Raw genomic sequence first — 11559 nt, forward strand, 5'->3', positions numbered from 1 at the left:
AAATAAATAATTTAATATATATTAATATGATAACTACCTTATCATATAATATATATTAAACTATATGTTATATCAAATATAATATATAACTTATAGTTTTAATATCATATCATATAAAATATAACCTATAGTTTCTTTTCTCTCACTAATGATATTTAGGTTGAGGTTGAGGTTGATCCATTCTCCCCCAGGAAAGGGGGAATATTGAGGTTAAGGTTGATCCAAGCACATTGCTCCATATAGTTTTGAGTATGATCCATTGTTGAGGTTCAGGTTGATCCAAGCACATTGCTCCATGGAATGGGAATGGAAAACTGCTTCTTCTTGTTCCCCAAATTTTCAATTTTTTTTTTGTTGATAACTTTCGTTGTGCTTCTAGCTCCTATAGTAATTTTTTTTTGTTTTTACTCTAAGGGGAACTAGGGAGAGAAAAGGGATATTTTTCAAACTAAACGGGCAGCTAAAAAATGAGGGGAGAAAACAATTGAATGAGGAATAGAAAGGGAAAACAGGTTGAGAGAGGAGCAAAGCTGCTTTACCGAGTTGACGAAGAGTGAAGCTCGACCAATAAGGAGAGGAACGATGTAATTGAACTTAAAAGATAGAGAGAGGGGGAGGCTCAATGTAATTGAGCTCGATCGATAGCAAGAGAAGCTTTGGCAGCTCGACCGATGGGGAGGGGAATGAGGTAATTGAGGTTATCTCTTTTCTTTTCTTTTCTTTTCTTTTTTTTCTTTCAATAAAGCAATAGAGAGCTTCTCTTTATGGTGAGTACTGTCAGTTCTTTCATTGCCTCAGTCCCCTATTCTTAGTTTATTTAGTGGGTAGGAGAGAGTGGTTGTCAAAGACTCAAATGACTGAAGCGGACTTCCCGGTCACTGATCGCTCTTTTGTATAGGGCATTTTGACTCTCACAGCTCAAAATTCTTTTCGAATCTTCTTCATCTTGTCTAAGTGCTAAGACACGCTCGTCCCCAAACACTCCCTTAAATTTCTTCATTTCTCCCTCTCTGTTACTCCTTTCTTGTCTTTTCACAACTCTTCTTCAAATTTTCTCCTTTCTTCGTTTTCCTTTTTTCTCTTTCATTACTTCTTTCTTTTCTTAAACCTTCCACATTTTTTTCTTGTTCAAATCGTGAGTCACAAAATCAACTGACAGATTAGTGGTTGGTGTCAGTTGTTTAAAAAACAATGTCGACAAAGGCGGATTTATGAAAGGATTAGAGGCACGTGCCCCCTCAGCGTCGTGTCACTATATATTATATATATATATTAAATATAAAAATATTTATTTATAAATGACATATATATTATCGTGTGCCCCTCCCGAGACAGAAAAATGCTTGGGCAATTGCAACTTTAATAATAAAAAAAAAAAATGAAAATTGGGTGTGTGTCACTAAGTTTTTTTTTTTTTTTTTGCAAACATGTCAAAAAACTTTCGCCTGAAAATTTGATTGCTTTTTTATTTCTATGTGATTGTTATGTGATTGTGATCGGATTTCTATGTGATCAAGTAATGGATCACAACTTTTTTTCACTAGCAACAAAGAGTGCAAGATTTGATATGTCAGCTCCTTTCCTCCCATGAGTACAATCTCAATCTAAAGAGATTGGGAAGGATATTCTACAGATCGAGAAAGTATACCTTTTAGCTCTGGTAAAAGAGAAAGAAAAATAAGGGTAGGCTTGGTGGTGTAGAGAAGGCAACTCTTTGCCTTTGTTAGGTCATAATTTTCTTTCATGAAGTCAATCCAGGAATTAAGGCCTCTATCAATTCTCTAACCGAAAGCTAGCATTCGTTGGGGATAAAGGCACAATCGGTCAAAGGACTCTCAACTCCGCCCGCATCAGTCTTTTATTCTACGTAATCTTGTGCTCTTTGAGGGAGTGGTCAGAGCATCGATATGGCATCTTTCACGACACGGTAGCCCAAACTTAATCTTACGGATCCCTTTCCCTTCTTTTTCATCAATCAAAAGAAGGCATTCCACACTAAGATAAGAAAAAGGCCTTGGTCAATGACCAGCAAGGTATACTTTCTTATTCTATTATACGCACGTGCAAGAGATTCTGTTTAGTTTAAGTTCCAAGGCAAAGCGAAAGTCATAAAAGAAATAGAACTCTCGGTCTAATTCCTGGCTAACCGTGAATAGAATGAAGGGTAGGCCAAGAGCTTGTTAGAAGGGGTCCGCCTTTTCTTTCTTTTGCAGTACAAGTGCAGTCTGACTTAGAAATTCAAGATCTAAATAGTCTGACTTAGAAATTCAAGATCTAAATGGAAATGAAAGACCTGTGAAAGCAAAGGTTATGGTTTCTTATGTTTACTCTTCTAATTGATAGTTCTATGCTTCTCCTTCCAGACCTTTTCTAGTTGTGTCGTTCTTTGCGGTCAATCACTCTTTAAAGTGCTATCTATGAAGACCAAAAGCTAAGATAACTATCTGTGAAAGAAAGGAAGAAAAAATTTTCAAAACATCTTGCCACATCATCCTCTAACTCAGTGATGGGAATGGTCTCTGATACTGTAGGTGGTTGAGCAATAGCACCTGATTAAGCCACATCAGTTTGATCCCATACCGAAGTGTCTATTTCCTGGAATGGGTGGTAAGAATCAATGATCTTGATTAGCCTGCCTCAGTTCTATTAACTGAGTTCTATTCATTGTGTAAAGAAAAGCCTACGTATACATGACAAAGTTTCATTGACTGATTATTCAATTCAGTTTCAGCTTTTCGAAAGAGATTTATTTCTAAGAATCAGAAGACTTCGATAGAGATTCAATTTATCCCGATGTCAAAATCGCAAAAACCTAATACTGGCTAATTCAAATAACAGGATATCCAAGAGAAACTAGTCGCCTTTAGACCCCTTTACCTAATGCAATTGTGATCTCATTTGTACCTATTATTTCTATTAAAGAGAAAGAGTATACTTTTTTTTTCAGCCCGAGGTTCTGTTGGGATTGGTGTCCTAATTCTCCCGGAGTCTCGTTGTTTGTAATTATACACATTATTCTATAAATAAAATAACTGTTATTTTATTCTGGCATTTACTCATATCCAATAAATAGAGCTTCATGGTTATCTTATGTAAACTTAAGCATGTATATGTGATATACAAGTGGATCATGCCTTAAGTGATAACCTAACTAGGTTTGTAGTATAAGGATTAAGGTGGGATACATGATCCTGGTGACACTACGGATACGATCCGCTTTGTAGAGGTTTGCAAGTGTTGTAAATTACTACAGATGGTGAATCCTGACCATTCATGTAAAGACATGCAAGCAGGGATGTCCTATACAAAGAGTTTGTATAAGACCGAACCATGAGATGACTAGACTCTGTATATAACGCCGTTGATACTAGAGACTTACATCTCACCTAAATGAACATAGGTGACATGACCTCAATCCTGAGTGTTTTAGGAACTCCTGCCATTGAGGGCGGTCCTTTGATTAGTATGGGTGAGAGTGGCCAGATTGCCAACTCAACATGCCTACCTTTTTGGGACCTTGTCTGATTTGGGAGCTGGGAACTCAATACACAAGATGAAATCCACTCCTCCTCGAAGCAGGGGTAAGCAGAGAGTTTGCTCCCTTAAGGGGTAATTCTGAGGTTTGTACATAGTGGCCATTGCTTCTCTTTGGAAGAGAGAACTCAGACATAGTAGGACATGACTTATATTCATTAGAAGATTCAGTGGTACTTAAGGAGTTAGATGTAACTACAGGGCATAAGATTATTGGCCGAGTTATACTTACGAGCGATCTGTGAAGGGTTGTCGCACTGTTGATTGGTTAAGATGGACACATAATATATCTGTGGTAAGGAGAGTTCAGCTGTCAGTCTTTAGTAAAGTGCTTGCCAGTTAATGGATGGGTGGATCCCGTGACTAAAGAGTTTAGTCGTTATTCACGTACCGTTGGAGCTGTCGAGCTACAGGTCCATAAGGTCCCCTTGGTAGCTCAATGGATTCAAGGTGAGGATCAATTCTTGGTATTGATTTGAAATGTTCAGATTGGCAAGAGGTAGTTCGATTATATATGATATAATCGGTATAGTGTATGAGATACATCAAGTTGAGGATTAATATAAATGAGATTTACATTAAGTGCCATGAAATAGAAAAAGATCTATGGTTTATATTTTTCATGAGATGAAATATTAAAACTATAGGTTATAAATATATTATGATAAGTTAGTTATCATTTATATTTATAATATTTATTGGATAATTATTTCTTTTTCTCTAATAACTAATTAAGTGGGAGGTTACTGGTGGTTTCATGGTAACCGTGAGATAAAAAGAAAAATATTTTCCTAATTTTAGTAAGAAGTGAATTTGAGATTTCCAATCTTGGAAAATACTCACAGAGAGTTTTCAAGTAAATTAAATTTACTAAGCGATAGCTTGGAGTTAGCTAAACGATTGTTGAGTGTTCTTAGGCGATAGACACTCATCTAAGCGACGAGCTAAACGATCACATAGCTTTTGCTAGACGATCCTAGCTTTTCCTAGACGATTGGGCATCGACCTATACGATAGGTTCTTCCATCTCCCACTTGCTCAGTCATTTATATGATTGTGATTCCTCCGTTTATCTGCCTCAAACCAAGTTCACACAAAGCCCACCCTCTAGATTCTCACATCGAGGATACCAAGGCAACCTTCTTGTTGGTGTCATACTCAACTCAACACTGTCGAGATTCTGTGGAGGCTGTTCGTGGTGTTCGGGGTGTTCGTGACCTTGGCGATCGCTTAGTTTGAGCGTGCGGTGTTTGTGCATTGTAACCGTCGTGTTGGATGAGCGTTCGTGTGTTGCTATGTTGCTGTGATCGAGCGTTCATGATCAAGAAGCTTGAAGATGAGTCTACAAAAGTGTGTTGCTCTTGTCCTTGATCCTTTGTGTAGTATGCTGTAATTTCTGTGTATTTCGCATAACCGTATGTTTTCGTTTGTGATTGTAATTGTAAAGTTCATATACGATTGTAATTTGGAATGATCCTTCTGCTGCTCATGCAAATCCTCGTGTTTGATTTCCTTCAGGTTCTTCCTTCTAATAAGATTGGTAGAATCGAAAATATCCCATGAAGAAAAAAGAGAGAGGCTTGCGAAGTGAATACTTAAAAAGAGGCATCTACAATTCTTACAAAAGGATGGAAAGCCAAAGAAAACATTAAGCATAGATGTATATGTATATTCCTAATAAGATCCTTGTTCCCAAAGTATATCATATAAATCTCTAAGCTCTAAAACATACTTAATAGCTATGATGATGGTGCCACACGCTATGTTAGGTTAAGAGTAGGTGTGTGATAGGCCTTAAAACGCGTTCGTCAGGCATTGTAGTTAGTTGAACCTACTTTACCTAAGTTATTCCTGGAATCCTTTTCTTCTTGGTCTTTGCCCGGCTAGTCCATTTCGGAAAGATGTTCAATTTTGATACACAAAACAAGTCATTGACAATAGTCGATTGCGTTGCACTTAGAGAAAGGAAGACATAATAAGAGATATTAGTAGCGAGCCTCATATCTCAGCTTGATAAAAGGAAAGTCTTAGTGCTAGTTGTAAGAAAGCTAGGTATGATGAAATTGATGGAACATAAAGAACGCATGCACAGCGGAAGCGATAAAATCGACAACATTCTAATTGCAATAAAAACAAGAATAAGCATGCAAAAGGAATAAAAAATACAACCTTTAAAGACTCCACCACAATCTTACTCTTCCGAGCTCGATCGATACCAGCAATGGTAAATCCCGCTATTCTCCGGTTGAAGAACATGGTTGTGGAACCATTATAGTAGTTAAAATAAGGGAATTTCACTGTAGAAAGAAGGAGAGTAAAGAGAAATGAGGTGGAAGATTTTAGATCAAAAGTTGAGGAAGCATTAGTCTTGCAAAATTAAAAAACAAAGCCTTTTGTAGAGAAAACACACATTTTGCATGTCTTCCACCTCGAACTCCATTAGCATATAATCTCTAGGTGTCAAGCTTGGGAAATGCCACTTCAAAGTCCACTTAGTTAGTGGAAAAATTCAACAATTGGATTTTTCCACTAACTAATTTTTTTATTAAAAAAAGAAATACAATTTTCAAATTTTGGAAATTATTTAATTAAAACAATTTCAATTAAATAAATAAGAACGTAAACAAATTTAATATCACATACTAAATTGTCTTTGACACCTACCTTTGATTAATCACATTAATCAAGTTTTAGAAAACACTTTCATACTAATGATCAAGTATACTCTAAAAAATAATTAATTAATAAAATTATATCTCATATAAAATACAATTTCCCCTAAAACATGAATTTGAACATTTCAAATTCTTACTTCACCTAGTTTTTCAATTTAACCTACAAATCATAGGCTCCAACGATCCGAGACTAACCGGTCAAACTCTTTAACCTAGTTAACCAACATTTGTTAACTAACAGGTCTGTCCACTATAGCCTGTAGTTGCACTCTCCTCACTGTGGATATATTTTGTGTCCATCTGATATAACCATCATCAATAAGTTGATCCTTCACAGGTTGTTCATAACCTCAGCTAGCTCAAATATCAAAATACTCCCGAGTTACATCTTTTCTCCTTAAGTACCACTGTCCCTCTAATGAACAATTGACTTAGGATCATAATCACTAAATCCATTCCCTCTCAGGTCAACGAGAGGATGGGGCCCCTTGTTCAAGGCTCGGGATTAACCTTTAAGGGAGCAACCTTTCTACTATCTCTAAAATGGGTAGGAGTGAATTCCATCTTGCAAATTCTATGTCCCCAACCATCTATCCAGTCTTATCCCTGGAATAGGAGGCATATTGAGCAGCGACGTTGGGTTTACCCTCACCTATGCAGATCAAGGGACAATCGCGAATAAATAGGATTTCATAGATAGCTCAGGATTCCGATCAAGTTATCTAAGTCATTAAGAAGTGAAATTAATCAGTATTAACAGTAAACGATGTTAATACGTAATAGTGATTATTTCTTGGTCTGTCTTACACAATCTCATCGTGTACAACACCCCCCCTCACATGTCTCTACATAAACGAACTGATCACTTCGTTTATGACACTTTACAACATTTGTAACAATCATAAAGCAGGCCGTATTTAGTATCTCCAGAAATAGGTACCCAACCTAATCCAAGTACTATAGACGGTTTAGGCTCTTTTACTCGAACTTGATCAAGTTTATGTCTCCACATAAAGTCCAAGTATTCATGACAATAGCCAATGGTTCGTAGTTTATTGGATTTAGAGTTATTGGACAATCAACAACACTTGTCTGAATAAACTTCATATATGTTTACTGTTTACAAAATTATGAGTTTTAAGACATACAACCCAACAAACTCCCACTTGGACTAAAAATCCTAGTGGGTTACAACAAAGTTGAGTGTTGTGAGAGAAAACAAAATACATAGGGCATCTCATACCCACAATTTCTTCCACTTGCCCTATTTATTCTACACGTAGTCCTAAACTTTTTAGGTGACCCTTGAAAATCTTAGCCGGGAGGGCCTTTGTAAACGGATCAACAATATTGTCCTCATTCTTAATAGCAGTCCAATGTTCATAACCAGGATTAGACTGATACCTACTGACAATCCTTACTGTAAAGCATATGTCTAGACGAGTACATAGTATTGTATATATCAGACTTCTGACTGCTGATGCATAGGGAACCCGTCTCATATCCTCAACTTCTTGAAGTGTCTTAGGAAATTGTTCCTTTGACAAATATATTCCACTCCTAAAAAGTAAAAGACTTCTTTTGGAATCCTGCATCTTAATCCTAGACAACATCTTGTCTATATAAGATATTTGAGACATGGCTAACGTTCTGATTCCATAACTATTTTTCGTACGTACGTATGATGTTTGAAATATATATATAATCCATGTAATTAGTCAATATATTATCATCTGAAGACTCTATTTTGATTTGATCAATTCTTTATTTAGCCTTTGTTGTCATCGATATGACTATAATATATATTTTGATAGAATTATAATAATGTAAATATTTGAATTATTTTATAATAAGTTTTTGGCATATACTGCATATTTCTTTTGACATGGATAAATCATGGATGAGAAAAAATAGATTTTCAAAGGAATATGAGTTAGGTGTGAAAAAGTTTGTAGAATTTGCTTTAAGTAATAAAAATGATCCAGCTAGAATTCGTTGCCCATGTCTAAAATGTGGAAATATTGATATGCATGATGGAAAAGAAATTAGAAATCATTTGATTGTAAATGGAATGGACCTGAGTTATTCTACATGGTTTTGGCATGGTAAAGAGCTTCCTCAGTCATATGAGGATAGCGCAAAGAATCTCAACTCATTAAGAAAAGATGAAAAATTTATAATTAATGAGACAATTGAAATGGTACAGGCAGCGTAAGAAGATTTTTCTAATTCCACAGAAAGTTTTGAAATTTTATTTGACAATGTTGAGAAGCCTCTATATGATGGTTGTAGAAACTTTACTAAATTATCGGAATTAGTGAAGTTGTACAACTTAAAAGTTAAGTATGAGTGGAGCAATGTAAGTTTTTCAGATTTGTTATGTCTTATAAATTAGATGTTACAAGAGAATAATGCATTTCCTCGATCAATGTATGAAGCAAAGAAGATATTATGTGCATTAGGAATGGAATATGAGAAGATTCATGCATGCCCTAATGATTGTTGTCTATATAGAAAAGAATATATGAACATGAATAAATGTCCAATATGTGGAGTGTTCGTTGCTATCGTGATTCGAGCTAGGAGTGTATTGTATAAAATAGATTGGAAAAATAAGTTCTAATTATGAATGATGCGTTGATGCTTTGATGCGTTTATGTATTCGTAACGCGTTGATGTGTTAGAGATGTGCAACAGAACGCACGACACTCCTCTATTGACATTCAAGTTTTCCTAAACCAGACCTAAGTATAAATCTAATTTAGGTTCCTGGTAAGTCCAGGGTTGAACTCAAGGATTCAGATTAAGCTAACGCAGACCTTGCGTTGTACCTGTTGTAGGGATTTCCTAAATGTATGAAGAAATGTGTTATTTATGCTAAGGTGTTGTGCTTGTGCAAGAAGTTACAAAAGAGTTAAGAGAGAATGATGGGTCGTGTGGAAATGGATTTTAGTGCAAGTGGTATGTGTCGATCTAAGATGAGTGTACACGAACTAGAATGGGATGAATGAGATGATTTGTTTATCTTGGTTTATGCGTTAGACTCTATTCGACACTTTTCAATGCGAATAACATACAAAACCTATCTCTAGGATGCATGCGTCAAACACAGGATGCAATAAACACCAGTAAGTCTATCTCTAGATGTACTAGGCGTTCTATTTGATGCGGGCTTATTTATTCTCTCGAATAGTCTAAGCTAAAGATGCTTTTACCAATTGATCAAGATGGCTTAAGCTTTTGAAATGAAATTTTGCATGAAGTAGAGATGCATCCAACATAAACAAGAAATAAACAATGGCAAATTGAGATAGATCAAATATATGAATTTATAAAGAAGCAGATTGTACAAAAGCAATACTTAATCAGATGAAAGACGAAAACGATAAATGAGATGAAAGGAACTGAGTCAAGCCGCAGAGTACAATCTCTAGTATCTCTTTGGCTCAATTCTAGTTGTGTATAATCACTTGTATAAGAATTGGACGAAGTGTCTCTTTCAAGCTCAGCTTCCTCCGCTCCTTGATCGGCGGTGATGGCGATTCTCTTCCCTTCTGCTCTTCTTGGCACCACAGCACAACTCTAAAGATCTAACACTATAACTAAGCTAATACTGAGAGTGAGAACTTGAAATTTCTGAACTTCAAACTCTGGAGGGATTTCTTCTATTTATAGGCATTGGTCATTTCCAGCTTGATGATGGGTAGCATTAAAGTCCATGCCCTGGTCAGCCGCCTGACACTCATAAGCTTTTCAGATGCCTCCTGCTGCAGGTGCCCATGCTTGCAAGTGTTGATTTGACACAAAAAACCAGAATCAATGAATCTTCTTTGCGTTGAATCCCTTCGACGCATGGCCCATGCGTTAGAACTTTTCCTGCGACACTTCTTAATCATGTGTTAGCCTCTTGTTGAAATCCTGTAATATAATGCGTTAGTGCCGCAGTATTTTTGTAATAAACATTCTTTTGCACGAGTTTGCTAATGTTCGAGTAATTTCATGCGTTTCTTCTAAAAATGAGGAGAATTTATCATTAAAAACCTTAGCTGTTCCAACTTAAGAGCCAAAATAACTTGTATTTCTACAAGTTATCACCACCCCCAAATTTGAACAATGCTTGTCCTCAAGCATTCCATAAATAATTCTTTGTTATCTCCCTTGTCTTTAGTGTGCAGAGTTCGTCTCTCATCATATTCAATTATAAGCTTGAGACAAGAGTTTGTAACGCAGATTGACTTTTTTCTAAAAGGAATAATGTTTAGTTTCAGGTGTAGTAAGCCTTTTATCAATAACTCCTTTCGTTTCTCAAAACATTCCCCTTTTTTTCTAAACCAGCAATGCGTTAGATGCTCTTTTTAAAATAGATGCCGGATAAAAAGAAAAAAAATATGAATTTTCAATTACCCACGCGTTCTTCTAGGTATCCCACTTTCGTTTTGGCTTGCCCCCACGGGTGTCATGCGAGCATCCAACTACGGGTGAGAACCTTTCACAACTAAACTCATATCTAATATTCATGCGTTTCAAGATACAACTTCTTTAGACTAGATAGAGGAGTTTTATGGGACGCATTGGTCTAGGAGACTTAACTTCGTTTTGGCTTGCCCCCACAGGTGTCATGTGAGCATCCAACTACGACTAAGTGCCTGTTCCAACTTTAACTCATGCCACTTTGAGGTTTTCTTTTGGAGGAGTGACAGAGGAGTTGCGTTTAACATTTTTCTATTTTGTTTCCTTTCTTTTTGATGTACTCGATTAATGCGTCTTAACTCAGATTTCCCTCATCCCCAGATTTGGAGATGAGCTAAATCCTCATTGCTAAAAGAGAAACAAAATTTCGAAAAGGCTTTGAGAGTTCCAAAAGGAGTTTTGATTTAGAGCTTGCATGCGTTATAAAGAAAACATGTAGTCTTTTTAAAGAAGTTCATGCTTTGTTGATTTTCCTAACGCCTACTCTATACTATAGATTTCATATTGTTGATATCATTGAGATAAGACAAAGCACAAGACTAAAAAATAGCTAAAGAACAAAAAAAAGTATGCTAAGGTCAAATGTAAGGAAAAAATGATAGAAATTTTTCATTCATTTTCATAAGATAACATGAAATAAACAAACAAGTCAAACAAATACAAAAGATCATGAAATAAATCAAAATACAAAATAACCAACACCCCAAAACTTTATTGTGCTAGCGCGTCATCCCTGTGTTCTTCTGCAAGGTCTTCATCCATAAAGCGCAAAAGGTTTCTAAGATGAGCAGGTAGCGAAGGCAGGGCAAACATTCCAACCAAGACCTGATTAATGTACTGCGTTGTATAAATAAATTGGTCTTCCATTCTTCTTGTTTGT

This window comes from Benincasa hispida, chromosome 3, assembly GCF_009727055.1.
Source record: "Benincasa hispida cultivar B227 chromosome 3, ASM972705v1, whole genome shotgun sequence".
In the NCBI taxonomy this organism is placed as follows: Eukaryota; Viridiplantae; Streptophyta; class Magnoliopsida; order Cucurbitales; family Cucurbitaceae; genus Benincasa; species Benincasa hispida.